The 14,395-nt window shown below is 45.4% G+C and overlaps 2 long non-coding RNA genes across 2 annotated transcripts in view; both read right to left on the reverse strand.

Annotated features, from left to right (window-relative positions):
- The window catches only part of LOC120064105, an 18,787-nt gene extending 7,094 nt beyond the window's left edge, over positions 1–11,693 (reverse strand). The window contains exons 1-3 of the long non-coding RNA XR_005478567.1: positions 11,589–11,693; positions 11,215–11,301; positions 5,354–5,432 (exon numbers count right to left, since the gene is read on the reverse strand). This is a non-coding gene — a long non-coding RNA (uncharacterized LOC120064105). The remainder of the gene's footprint in view (positions 1–5,353; positions 5,433–11,214; positions 11,302–11,588) is intronic.
- A 610-nt stretch (positions 11,694–12,303) lies between these two features.
- LOC120064104 lies at positions 12,304–12,768 on the reverse strand. Its single transcript, XR_005478566.1, has 3 exons — positions 12,658–12,768; positions 12,455–12,515; positions 12,304–12,370 (listed from the first exon to the last, which is right to left on the reverse strand). It is a non-coding gene; the product is annotated as an uncharacterized LOC120064104 (long non-coding RNA).
- Positions 12,769–14,395: the final 1,627 nt, after the last annotated feature.

Raw genomic sequence — 14,395 nt, forward strand, 5'->3', positions numbered from 1 at the left:
CTGATCCTTTGATTGGGTGGACAAAATGTCAGTTCATGGTGCAAGAGCTCTGATAGGTTGGAGGAGAAAGGAGATATTATTGGGACGTACCCAAAATTGAGAACAATCGCATTAGCCAGGAGAAGTACTTGAAGGTGATTTTTTTTTAATTTTTTTTTTATTTCACCTTTATTTAACCAGGTAGGCTAGTTGAGAACAAGTTCTCATTTGCAACTGCGACCTGGCCAAGATAAAGCATAGCAGTGTGAACAGACAACACAGAGTTACACATGGAGTAAACAATAAACAAGTCAATAACATGGTAGAAAAAAAGAGAATCTATATACAATGTGTGCAAAAGGCATGAGGTAGGCAATAAATCGAATAATTACAATTTAGCAGATTAACACTGGAGTGATAAATCATCAGATGATCATGTGCAAGAAGAGATACTGGTGTGCAAAAGAGCAGAAAAGTAAATAAATAAAAGCAGTATGGGGGGTGAGGTAGGTAAATTGGGTGGGTAGTTTACAGATGGACTATGTACAGCTGCAGCGATCGGTTAGCTGCTCGGATAGCAGATTTTTAAAGTTGTTGAGGGAGATAAAAGTCTCCAACTTCAGAGATTTTTGCAATTCGTTCCAGTCGCAGGCAGCAGAGAACTGGAAGGAAAGGCGTCCAAATGAGGTTTTAGCTTTAGGGATGATCAGTGAGATACACCTGCTGGAGCGCGTGCTGCGGGTGGGTGTAGCCATCGTGACCAGTGAACTGAGATAAGGCGGCACTTTACCTAGCATAGCCTTGTAGATGACCTGGAGCCAGTGGGTCTGACGACGAACATGTAGCGAGGGCCAGCCGACTAGGGCATACAGGTCGCAGTGGTGGGTCGTATAAGGTGCTTTAGTAACAAAACGAATGGCACTGTGATAAACTGCATCCAGTTTGCTGAGTAGAGTGTTGGAAGCTATTTTGTAGATGACATCGCCGAAGTCGAGGATCGGTAGGATAGTCAGTTTTACTAGGGTAAGTTTGGCGACGTGAGTGAAGGAGGCTTTGTTGCGGAATAGAAAGCCGATTCTTGATTTGATTTTGGATTGGAGATGTTTGATATGAGTCTGGAAGGAGAGTTTGCAGTCTAGCCAGACACCTAGGTACTTATAGATGTCCACATATTCTAGGTCGGAACCGTCCAGGGTGGTGATGCTAGTCGGGCGTGCGGGTGCAGGCAGCGAACGGTTGAAAAGCATGCATTTGGTTTTACTAGCGTTTAAGAGCAGTTGGAGGCCACGGAAGGAGTGTTGTATGGCATTGAAGCTCGTTTGGAGGTTAGATAGCACAGTGTCCAAGGAAGGGCCGGAAGTATATAGAATGGTGTCGTCTGCGTAGAGGTGGATCAGGGAATCGCCCGCAGCAAGAGCAACATCATTGATGTATACAGAGAAAAGAGTCGGCCCGAGAATTGAACCCTGTGGTACCCCCATAGAGACTGCCAGAGGACCGGACAACATGCCCTCCGATTTGACACACTGAACTCTGTCTGCAAAGTAGTTGGTGAACCAGGCAAGGCAGTCATTAGAAAAACCGAGGCTACTGAGTCTGCCGATAAGAATATGGTGATTGACAGAGTCGAAAGCCTTGGCCAGGTCGATGAAGACGGCTGCACAGTAATGTCTTTTATCGATGGCGGTTATGATATCGATGAAAGAGAGGATGGAGAAGAAGAGGAAGCAACAGCAGCAGGAGTTCAACAGGACCCTGGACCGCATGATGCAGGAGCAGAAAGATCTCATGGAGAAGGGCCATGAGGAGAAGGCTGACCTATTGAGACAACAGATCGAGGAGATTAAGAAGAATAATCAATTGGAAAGGGATGCCAATACCCAGAATCAGAAGGCTCTGCTGGTTGAATGTAAAAAGGTGAAAAGCTCAAAAGCTCCTAAACACTTGTGATCCACTCCACTTTGAATGCCTGACTATGAAAAGCCAACTGATATTGAATCTTGAAGCGTTTGTCCTCTATTGCCATCGTAGTTTTTATCTGGTTATCTATGAAAATGTTAACGTCTTGAAAAACGATCTGGCGTTAATGGCCACATGAGCCTGGTTCCTCTCTAGGTTTCTTCCTAGGTTCCTGCCTTGTAGGGAGTTTTTGCTAGCCACTATGCTTCTGCCTCTGCATTGCTTGCTCTTTATGGTTTTAGGCTGGGTATCTGTAAATCACTTTGTGACAGCTGCTGATGTAAAAGGGCTTTATGAAATAAATAAAGTTGACTGTGCCTTTAAACAGCTCTGAAAATTCCCGAAAATGTTGTCATGGCTTTAGTAGCTTCTGATAGGCTAATTGACATCATTTGAGTCAATTGGAGGTGTACCTGTGGATGTGTTTCGAGGCCTACCTTGAAGGAAAATCAAAGGAAATCAGCCAAGACCTAGGAATAAGAAATTGTAGACCTCCACAAGTCTGGTTAATCCTTGGGAGCAATTTCCAAACGCCTGAAGGTACCACGTTCATCTGTACAAACAATAATACGCAAGTATAAACACCATGGGACCACGCAGCCGCCATACCGCTTAGGAAGGAGAAGCATCCTGTCTCCTAGAGATGAACGTACTTTGTTTTGCGAAAAGTGCAAATCAATCCCAGAACAACAGCAAAGGACCTTGTGAAGAAGCTGGAGGAAATAGGTACAAAAGTATCTATATCCACAGTAAAACGAGTCCTATATCGACATAACCCGAAAGGCCGCTCAGCAAGGAAGAAGCCACTGCTCCAAAATCGCCATAAAATAGCCAGTCTACGGTTTGCAACTGCACATGGGGACAAAGATCGTACTTATTGGAGAAATTTCCTTTGGTCTGATGAAACAAAAATCTAACTGTTTGGCCATAATAACCATCGTTATGTTTCGAGGAAAAAGGGGGGAGGCTTGCAAGCCGAAGAACACCATCCCACCCGTTAAGCACGGGTGTGGCAGCATCATGTTGTGGGGGTGCTTTGCTGCAGGAGGGACTGGTGCACTTCACAAAATAGATGGCATCATGAGGAAAGGAAAATGATTTGGTATATTGAAGCAACATCTCAAGACATCAGTCAGGAAGTTAAAGCTTGGTCGCAAATTGGTCTTCCAAATGTACAACGACCCAAAGCATACTTCCAAAGTTGTGGCAAAATGGCTTAAGGACAAAAAAGTCAAGGTATTGGAGTGGCCATCACAAAGCCCTGACCTTAATCCCATAGAAAATGTGTGGGCAGAACTGAAAAAGCGTGTGCGCGCAAGGAGGCCTACAAACCTGACTCAGTTACACCAGCTCTGTCAGGAGGAATGGGCCAAAATTCACCCAACTTATTGTGGGAAGCTTGTGGAAGGCTACCCGAAACGTTTGACCCAAATGAAACAATTTAAAGGCAATGCTACCAAATACTAATTGAGTGTATGTAAACTTCTGACCCACTGGGAATGTGATGAAAGAAATAAAAGCTGAAATAAATCATTCTCTCTACTATTATTCTGACATTTCACATTCTTAAAATAAAGTAGTGATCCTAACTGTGTCACGTTCCTGACCTTGTTTTCCTTTTGTATTGTTGTGTTTAGTGGGTCAGGACGTGAGATGGGTGGGCAGTCTGTGTTTGTTCTATGTTAAGTGTCAGGTTTAATTGACCTTGTATGGCTCTCAATCAGAGGCAGGTGTTTTCGTTTTCCTCTGATTGAGAGACATACATAGGGAGGTTGTTTCACCTTGTTTGTCGTGGGTGGTTGTCGCTGTGTCTGTGTTTATTGCACCACACGGTACTGTCTCGTCTCTCGTTCGTTCTTTCCTGTTCATGAGTGCATTGTTTTTTATGTTCACCAGTTCAGGTCTGTTTAACGTCGTTTGTTGTTTTGTAGTTTATGCAAGTATAAGTTTTTGTGTTCGTCTTCATCAGCAAATAAATCTATATGTATTCACAACCCGCTGCACCTTGGTTTAATCCCTGCTCCTCCTCTTCGGATGAAGAGGAGGAGGAGAGTCGTTACAAACTGACCTAAAACGGGGAATTTTTACTAGGAGTAAATGTCAGGAATTGTGAAAAACTGAGTTTAAATGTTTTTGGCCTAGGTGTATGTAAACTTCCGACTTCAACTGTAAATGTAGGTAGAGTTAATTGAAGTGACTATGCATAGATGACAACAGAGAGTGGCAGTGGTGTGGAGAGGGGAGGGGGTAATGTGAATAGGTTTAAGTCCCTCACCCTCGTACACGGGGCTCCCAGTAGGGGACGTACGGCCCAGAGAAGGCAGGAACAACAATTTATATTTAACCATTATTAAACTAGGCAAGTCAGTTAAGAAGTAATTATTTTTTACAATGACGGCCTACTCCGGCCAAACCCTAACCCGGACGACACTGGGCCAATTGTGCGGCGGTTGTGATATAGCTTGGAAACGAACTGAGATGCAGTGCCTTGGACCGCTGAGCCACTCGGGAGGCCGAGTAACATCCATAGAACGAGCCCACATCAACTGAAGGGGGCAGGGAGAGAGGGAAACGGGGGGAGACGAGAGAGAGCGAAGTGGGGGTGAGAGAAGAGAGAGCGAGGTGGGGGGAGAACAGAGAGTGAAGTGAGGGGAGAAGAGAGAGAGAAGTGGGGGGAGAACAGAGAGTGAAGTGAGGGGAGAACAGAGAGAGAAGTGGGGGGAGAAGAGAGAGAAGTGGGGAGAGAAGTGGGGGAGAAGAGAGAGAGAGAAGTGGGGGGAGAAGAGAGAGAGAGTGGGAGAGAGAGGGAGAGGGAAATAAAAATAGGGAGAGAGAGGGAGAGGGAAAGAAAAAGAGAGAGGGAGAGGGAAAGAAAAAGAGAGAGGGAGGGAGAGGGAAAGAAAAAGAGAGAGGGAGAGAAAAAGAGAGAGAGGGAGAGAGAGGGAGAGGGAAAGGAAAAGAGAGAGGGGGAGAAGAGAGAGAGAGAGAAGTGGGGGAGAAGAGAGAGAGAGAAGTGGGGGAGAAGGGAGAGAGAGAAGTGGGGGGAGAAGAGAGAAAGAGAAGTGGGGGGAGAAGAGAGAAAGAAGTGGGGGGAGAAGAGAGAGAGAGAGGGGGAGAGAAAGGGAGAGGGAAAGAAAAATAGGGAGAGAGAGGGAGAGGGAAAGAAAAAGAGGGAGAGGGAAAGAAAAAGAGAGAGGGAGAGAAAAAGAGCGAGAGAGAGAGAGAGAGAGAGAGAGAGAGATGTGTATGAGGAGGGTCTTTAGTAAATATTCATCATAGAATTATGTTACACTGCTAATGGCTGCCAGTCACCCATTATACCATTGAGTTGAATAGGGAGGCCCATTTTATGGATTACATTTCCATGATACTATACACCTTCTAGATGTCTGGTGTGTTGCAGAGCAGAGCTCACCGATCTCTGAGGAGGACTGGATGATTCCCAGGTTATCTTCCAGCCAGCGCACCACCGCCCCAGCTATGGACACCGACCCCTGGAATAGACCAATCGCAGGTCAGCGCCAGGAGAGGGGAGCCAATCAGAGCATGGCACATACACATACTGCAAGGCTTCATTTGATAGGGGCCATAATATGACTAGTGTAATATAACTGTAGACGTACACCTCGAGAGCGTAGCAGGCCGGTGTGTCCTTCCCCAGTTTGTAGGAGTGACACAATGACAACCTAAACCATCACTTCCTGTTCCAGAGAGAGACAGTGTGCAAGGGCACATGCCCAACCATACCAACCAACTACACCACAGCCACACCTAACTGTAAACCCATAGCAACACCTAACCGGGAACCCATAGCAACACCTAACCATGAACACAACTAGCTGTACTAATGTTACCCCAACAGGCCACAGCCTTGTTACCCCAACAGGCCACAGAGGAACCTCCGAGATGGGAATCCCTGAAGATGGGAGCCCCTGAAGATGAGAGCCCCTGAAGATGGGAGCCCCTGAGATGGGAGCCCCTGAAGATGGGAGCCCCTGAAGATGGGAGCCCCTGAAGATGGGAGCCCCTGAAGATGGGAGCCCCTGAAGATGGGAGCCCCTGAGATGGGAGCCCCTGGAGATGGGAGCCCCTGGAGATGGGAGCCCCTGAGATGGGAGCCCCTGAGATGGGAGCCCCTGAGATGGGAGCCCCTGAGATGGGAGCCCCTGAAATGGGAGCCCCTGAAATGGGAGCCCCTGCGATGGGAGCCCCTGAGATGGGAGCCCCTGAATTGGGAGCCCCTGAAGATAGGAGCCCCTGAGATGGGAGCCCCTGAAGATGGGAGCCCCTGAAGATGGGAGCCCCTGAAGATGGGAGCCCCTGAGATGGGAGCCCCTGAGATGGGAGCCCCTGAGATGGGAGCCCCTGAAGATAGGAGCCCCTGAGATGGGAGCCCCTGAAGATGGGAGCCCCTGAGATGGGAGCCCCTGAGATGGGAGCCCCTGAGATGGGAGACCCTGAGATGGGAGACCCTGAGATGGGAGACCCTGAGATGGGAGCCCCTGAGATGGGAGCCCCTGAGATGGGAGCCCCTGAAGATGGGAGCCCCTGAGATGGGAGCCCCTGAAGATAGGAGCCCCTGAGATGGGAGCCCCTGAGATGGGAGCCCCTGAGATAGGAGCCCCTGAGATGGGAGCCCCTGAGATGGGAGCCCCTGAGATGGGAGCCCCTGCCAGTGAGTCATAATTCTACAGAATGGACATAAAGAGAGAGGCATGATGAGAGTAAGACAAAACGTTACTGATCCAGACCCGTGTCAAATCTCAACAAATTCCATCTCCTACTTCAATCCCATTTAAATATTTTCCCTTTAAAAGTCCTCAATCAAATCAGATATCCTTGTCATTGAGAACTAATAGCAGTGGTTGGGCATGTGCCCTAGCACACTGTCTCTCCCTGGGACAGGAAGTGATGGCCACCCAGACCATACTAAAATGTAAACCACACCCCTACAGGGCAAATAGCTGTTACCCATCCTGCTGTGTTCCGGTCGAATTGGACTGATTTACAAGTTTTCTCTCTGAAAAATGTAGTTCATTTAATCTGATTGTCAAGAGGTTCCATGACTTTGTCCACACAGGGCATCTGAAGACACAAAATACATTTTGATGATTTTCATTACATTTTGGGTGTTTTATTTAACTTTTGTACACTTGTGGTGTTCCCGGTCAAAAATGACCGGTCATTAGAAATGAATGGGTGAGACTACAATTAGTGTATAAAATTGAGTTCAGGCACATGTCCATTCATCAGATGGACACACGTTCTCTCCCAGACCCCCACATGCATGTGTGTTTGAGCACACACACACACACACACACACACACACACACACACACACACACACACCTCACTCCCCTTCATGGCTTCCATGGCAGCCCCCACAGGAACCTTTCCCCAATAGAATCTTTCCCCCACAGGAACCACACCAATGGCAACATTGTTTCAAAAATATATAGAACTTTTCTAGCAGCTCTGGTATATAAAGCTTTGAGGCTTTGCTCACAATTCATTCTGTGGCAGCACAATGACCAAACAATATACTGTATGTAAACACGACTCTAACACCATCATTAAGTTTGCTGACAACACATCAGTGGTAGGCTTGATCACTGGCAACGATGAGCAGCCTATAGGGAGGAAGTCAGAGACCTGGCAGTGTGGTTCCAGGACAAGAACCTCGCCCTCAACATGAGCAAGACAAAGGAGCTGATCGTGGACTACAGGAAAAGGCAGGCCGAACAGGCCCCCATTAAAATCGACAGGGCTGTAATGGAGCGGGTTGAGAGTTTCAAGATCCTTGGTGTCCTTATCACCAACGAACTATCATGGTCCAAACACACCAAGACAGTCGTGAAGAGGGCACGACAACACCTTTTCCCCCTCAGGAGACTGAAAAGATTTGGCATGGGTCCCCAGATCCTTCAAAAGTTCTACAGCTGCACCATCAAGGACATTCTGACCGGTTGTATCACCGCCTGGAATGGCAACTGCTCGGCATCTGAACGTAAGGCGCTATAGAGGGTAGTGCGTACATCACTGGGACATCATTGGGGCCAAGCTTCCTGCCATCCAGGACCTATATAATAGGCAGTGTCAGAGGAAAGCACAAAAAATTGTCAGGGACTCCGTCACCCAAGTCATAGACTGTTTTCTCTCATACTGCACTGCGAGCGGTACCGGAGCGCAAAGTCGAGGACCAAAAGGCTCCTTAACTTAAGGATCGCGTTCCGTCAACGGGACAGTTGTAAATCATTTACAGTTGTAAATATCAAGATGGCAGATTTTAGAGTAACAACAAATGTCGGTACATAGAAGTGTCTTATATCAGCTGAAAGCGTAAATTCTGGTTAATATAACTACACTGTCCAATTTATCGTAGTTAATACTGTGAAAAAATGCCATACTATTGTTTGAGGAGAGCTCCTAACTACAAAACGTTTTTCAATGCGATAGGTTTGATAAATTCACCTCTGAAGGTGAAATGTGTACTTACATTCTGAAATCATGCTCTGATTTATCATCCAAAGGGTACCAGAGACCACATGAAGTGTCGTTTTGTTAGATAAAATCATTTTTCATATCCTAAAAAGGTCCATATAGCACGCACGATCGATTTTGTATTTCCACTCGTTCAATTTGCAAAGAAAGGAATCTGTGAAAATCTCACCCTAAACATTGTGTGAACGAGTCAAATCACATTTATACCTATTCCTCAGAGATCCTAGAAGGTAACAAGACTTCACAATTTCATTAGGGGTGTAGTATACCCTATAGGACACCATATTTGGTCAGAGAGCTACACCTTCATAGTGCGCCGATGATGCGGGTGGCCATCACATGAACAACTGTATCTTTGTCAAATAAGCACCAATCAGGGTCAAACAAAGCTAGCTAGATAGCCAATGAGCTGGGCTTTAAGGGAGTATCTGGAAACCATATATATGTCATAAAATGTAGCTTCTAACTTTGTGCGACAGCATGCCTTTTCATTTTGTACATAAAGTATAAGGATATTCAGAGTTATGAAGTTATGAAAACTGGTTGTTATGCAAGTGTTTAACTTATTACATGGCTACTAATACTTGGAAAGCTAAATCAAAGTCCAAGTATACAGATTTGACAATATTCTTTCAGAAAAAATGGAATATGAATGCGAATGTCTCCTTCACGATTTGCCCAAATGTACCTGGGGACTTCACACTAAAAGTGTTGAGGATCAGTCACTCTCCAAGTTATTAATCTGAAACGTTGCTCATACACTGCTTCCATCGTGTGGACAATATCGGAATTACAGCCAGAGTGATGGCGTTAACAGTGACCTTTCTCTTGCATTTCAAAGATTGTGATTAAAAAAACATTGGTTGGTTTTGTCTATGTATTTTCTTTTTCCAGAGCTATTGTGTTATATTCTCCTAAATTCAAGTCACATTTCCACAAACTTCAAAGTGTTTCTTTGAAATGATACCAAGAATATGCATAATCTTGCTTCAGGGCCTGAGCTACAGACAGTTAGATTTGGGTTTGTCATTTGGGAGAACATTGAAAAAAAGGGGGCTATCCCTAAGAAGTGTCTACACCTAAGCCATAAGACTGCTGAACAATTAATGAAATGGCCACTGGACTATTTACATTGACCTCCCTTTGTTTTGTACACTGCTGCTACACTGCTGCTACTCGCTTTTTATTACCTATGCACAGTCACTTCACCCCTACCTACATGTACAAATTACCTCTATCTTGTATCCCCGCACATTGACTCGGTACCGGTACCCCCTGTATATAGCCTCGTTATTGTAATGTGTTAATTTTTTATTTATTTTTTACTTTGGTTTATTTGGTAAATATTTTCTTAACTCTTCTTGGACTGCACTGTTGGTTAAGGGCTTGTAAGTATGTATTTCACTGTAAGGTCTACACGTGTTGTATTCGGCGCATGTGACAAATAAAGTTGGATTTGATAAATGGCAGCTAGCATGATAAATGGCAGCTAGCATGCTAAATGGCAGCTAGCATACTAAATGGCAGCTAGCATGCTAAATGGCAGCTAGCATGCTAAATGGCAGCTAGCATGCTAAATGGCAGCTAGCATACTAAATGGCAGCTAGCATGCTAAATGGCAGCTAGCATGCTAAATGGCAGCTAGCATACTAAATGGCAGCTAGCATGCTAAATGGCAGCTAGCATGCTAAATGGCAGCTAGCATACTAAATGGCAGCTAGCATGCTAGCTGCACCTATAGACTTCCAGTCATTGCTTCCAGGGCTTAGTTGCCAAAATGCTGAACTGTCCCTTCAAAACATTCAAAGTAAAACCAGGCATGAAGAATGATTCTCTTGTCCTCCATCACAGTTCAGTCACACAGTCTATCTACATTTACATTTACATTTAAGTCATTTAGCAGACGCTCTTATCCAGAGCGACTTACAAATTGGTGCATTCACCTTATGACATCCAGTGGAACAGCCACTTTACAATAGTGCATCTAAATCTTTTAAGGGGGGGGGGGGGTGAGAAGGATTACTTTATCTAGTTCCACCAATCACACTACATAGCATTTCTTCAATGATTAGTTCACAGTAGGGATTTTGTCCATGTGACTAAGAGGAAGGGGATGTGTACAGAAATGCTGCATCCAGAGAGGAGGATATGTCAATACTTGGCATCAGCCTGGAGAATAGGAATAGTCTCAGGGAGAAGGCAAAATACAGCATGCCCAAACAACCATCACATGTAGGTGCTATGTGGACCTGTGGAGGGGTGGGTGTTACATTATGTATGTTCCCCCTTCAATTCAATATTCATTACAATGCTACCTTAGTTCCTAGTGACTAGCGGTGGCCTGTGTGATTAGAGGGAGACGAGGGTGACAGGTTTAGATGACAGCATAGAGATGGTAATAACATTGGTTTATTTAAATCATAATCTTTAAGTCATGGAAATGATCAACATAGGCAGTTAAGGTCTCTGTTGATGGTTTGGCTATAGTAGTTTTACAGTGGAGAAGCATCTCACTCAAGACACACAAACATAAACCACATGGCATCCAGACCCTAGAGGTCAGTTGACATGGAGAGAGGGGTGGGAGGGATACCCCAGGATCCTCCAATCCCCCTCGGTCCCAACACTGCAGTTATAGAGGACATAGAAAGAGACCCGGGTATCATGGTCAGACTATACCATGTATACTATACATAATGGTGCAGCATAGACCACAACAAAGGAGATGGGTAACGCAGTTACAAACAGGCTGTGATCTTATTGGTCAGAACTCACCGTTCCCATTGCTGATAGGCTCCGTGGTGTCCCAGTACAAGGCCCTCTGGACGGCCTTCTATCAGCGTGTGTTCCGGAACTCTCTCTCTACAGGAGAAAAAGAGACAGTTTCATCCTGACTGATCATTGGATCATCCTGTCCTCATGAATACTATGCAATTAGTGGCACCTGTATTGTTTTGTAATGTATACATTTAACCACCAGATGGCAGTCTGAGGTAAATATTGACAAGGCATCTCATGGTCAGGACTAATGACAGGGTTGGGGTCAAATCAGTCAATTGAGGACGTGGATTGAAATGAAATGAATTAATGAATTTTCTCATGGAAAAACAACAAGGTTTTAAATTCATGGTCTGATGCTGCTCTCTCACCCTCAGGGTTGATCTGGGTTTGATATTTCTCAGTACAGATGGTTGTGAGGTCACCAGGGGCCAGGCTCCAGACACTGGCCCCCTCTGCTGCTCCAGCTACCATGGCTGAACCCAGTGCAGGAACACATATGACTTGAAAATCCAATACTGCACTCCCTCAGGAGTAGGTAGAGGTTCATGTTAGAATGTACTCTGTGTTATTGTGCTTTCAGAATGTACTCTGTGTATTTGTGTGCTTTAAGAATGTACTCTGTGTATTTGTGTGCTTTAAGAATGTACTCTGTGTGTGTCTACTTTCAGAATGAACTCTGTGTGTGTCTGCTTTCAGAATGTACTCAGTGTCTGTGTGCTTTCAGAATGTACTCTGAGTGCATCTGCTTTAAGAATGTACTCTGTGTCTGTCTGCTTTCAGAATGTACTCTGTGTCTGTGTGCTTTCAGAATGAACTCTGTGTGTGTCTGCTTTCAGAATGTATTCTGTGTCTGTGTGCTTTCAGAATGTACTCTGAGTGCGTCTGCTTTTAGAATGTACTCTGAGTGTGTCTGCTTTTAGACTCATGTTTTCCTGTGTAGAGTGACGTCAATGTGCCTGTGTGTCCTTGGGAGTGGACTTACAAATGTGTGTATTTGAGTCAAAGTTCATGTTAGAGTTTACTGTGTGTGTGTGCGTGTGCGTGTGCGTGTGCGCGTGTGTGTGTGTGTGTGTGTGTACCTACCCGTGCCTCTCTCCACCTGGAGCTGGCTCAGAGGAACCCCATAGTCCTGGTTCATGGCATCCAGGATCTGGACAATTATCCATCCATTAGTTAATATCAGAGTGCTATCTGATGTGTGTGATGGTGTCTGAATGGAATGAAAAGCCTTTACCTCTAGTCTGATAACAGACAGCTTCCAGCTCAGCAGGAACCAGGTGAGATGTGTTAGTGGACTGAGTCAGTCCACAGATGATACCGTCAGAATGAGAGAGGGAAGGAGAGAAGGAGAAAGGGATGAAATCAAGCTGTAAACATATATACAGGCATCTCTGTTGAACTAGAGGTCAGAATACATGCATGTTAAATTAAACACACCTCAAATACAGTGACGTCATATGAAACCTTGTTGGGCTCTGAAAAACTGTTTGAAAAACTAAACGGACAACTAGCTCAAACCAAGTTTATTCACTCAATGGGTCCAACAACTGCATAGACAAAAACATGTTCCCACCAGCACCAGTATTTATACCCCCTTTAGGTGGAGTTTCCTCCGTTTGTCTAAACATTCAATGTTTTGTTGCTACTGTAGGCAGGAAGTTAAGTGACATGTGAAATAAAACTGTTCCTTCTGCCTTCATGTGACCTGACCTCGGCCCACGTTCCTCACTAATCCACAGCTTTCCACCCGTATCAACCACGTGATTGCCTTTTCCCTTACTTAGTCATTTTCCAGGCCCATACTTCTTTTCCACCCTCCATTGACCCCATAAAATACATTCCTCCTACATACAAACATTACATTTTGGTGTTGCAAGTTTTTCCGCAGCTTGAGGTAGTTTTAAAGGTTGACGTCACTCAACCTCGTGCACTGGGCTCCCAGTAGAGGGCGTACAGCCCAGAGACGGCAGAAAGAAAGTAATATCCATAGGACAAGCCCATATCACCTGCCAGCTTCTCTGTGAGAGTAGAGAGAGTAGAGAGAGAGAGAGAGAGAGAGAGAGTAGAGAGAGTAGAGAGAGTAGAGAGAGAGAGAGAGAGTAGAGAGAGTAGAGAGAGAGAGAGAGAGAGAGAGAGAGAGAGAGAGAGAGAGAGAGAGAGAGAGAGAGAGAGAGAGAGAGAGAGAGAGAGAGACAGAGACAGAGACAGAGAGAGAGAGAGAGATGTGTATGTGGAGGGTCTTTAGTAAATATTCATATTTTTTTTTTAAGCGTAATAAATTGTTTCCAGCAGCACAGTAACAATCACCAATGCTCTGGTTAACATGAAAACTGCCTAACCAGCTCTGCTAGGGTGAGTAAAATGGTCAGAGTGTTCTCATTTGTGTCTGGAAGTAGCTAGCAAGCTAGCCAATTGTTGCGTCAAAAAACAGAACACTCAAAACATGAGCACAATGGCAGCTCTTCCTTTAAAGAACTCCGTAGAAGACTGGTGGTGGATCCCAGGAGGCCTGAACAGTGCTGACATCATAACAAGAGGGGCAGCCCCAGAAGACCTCCAGGAAGATTCCATGTGGCAGGATGGACCAGCATTCCTGAGGCAACCTGTGAAAGAGTGGCCACATAAGTCAGCCAAAGAAATCGCCGCGTATGCCAAGGAAGGCATAAACAAACTTTGAAGGAAAGCTTTCTCGGCAGCACTGACCAGAGCGCAGGTCAAGAGAAACCAGAGTGATGCACAGCAAAATAACCCAGATGAACCCAAGACTCGGATCCGAAGATCACCAGCCGGCTCTGCGGTAACCAAACATATTGACATCAGGAAATTCAGCAGTCTGACCAGGTTGAGCCGAGTCATTGCCTGGGTTTGGAGAGCCGCAACGAGATGGAAAGAAATGTTGACCAAGAATTCAGCCTCAGATAAACCAAAGTGGGAGGACGCTCTTTCAACAAACTGGAGGTACAGAGCCAAACAAGCTGTACTCACTGTTGGGGAGTGTGAAGATGCACTAAGAGACTTGTTCCTTGCAGCTCAAGAAGGTATAACCTTTCAAGACACCACTCTCAACAGACTCGCTGTTTACAGAGATAAAGAGACTGGGCTCTTAGTTTGTGGAGGAAGGTTCCAGATCTTTGATGAGGACGAAACTGCCGTACCAATTCTACCATATGAGGCA

Source organism: Salvelinus namaycush, chromosome 19 (assembly GCF_016432855.1).
Source record: "Salvelinus namaycush isolate Seneca chromosome 19, SaNama_1.0, whole genome shotgun sequence".
NCBI lineage: Eukaryota > Metazoa > Chordata > Actinopteri > Salmoniformes > Salmonidae > Salvelinus > Salvelinus namaycush.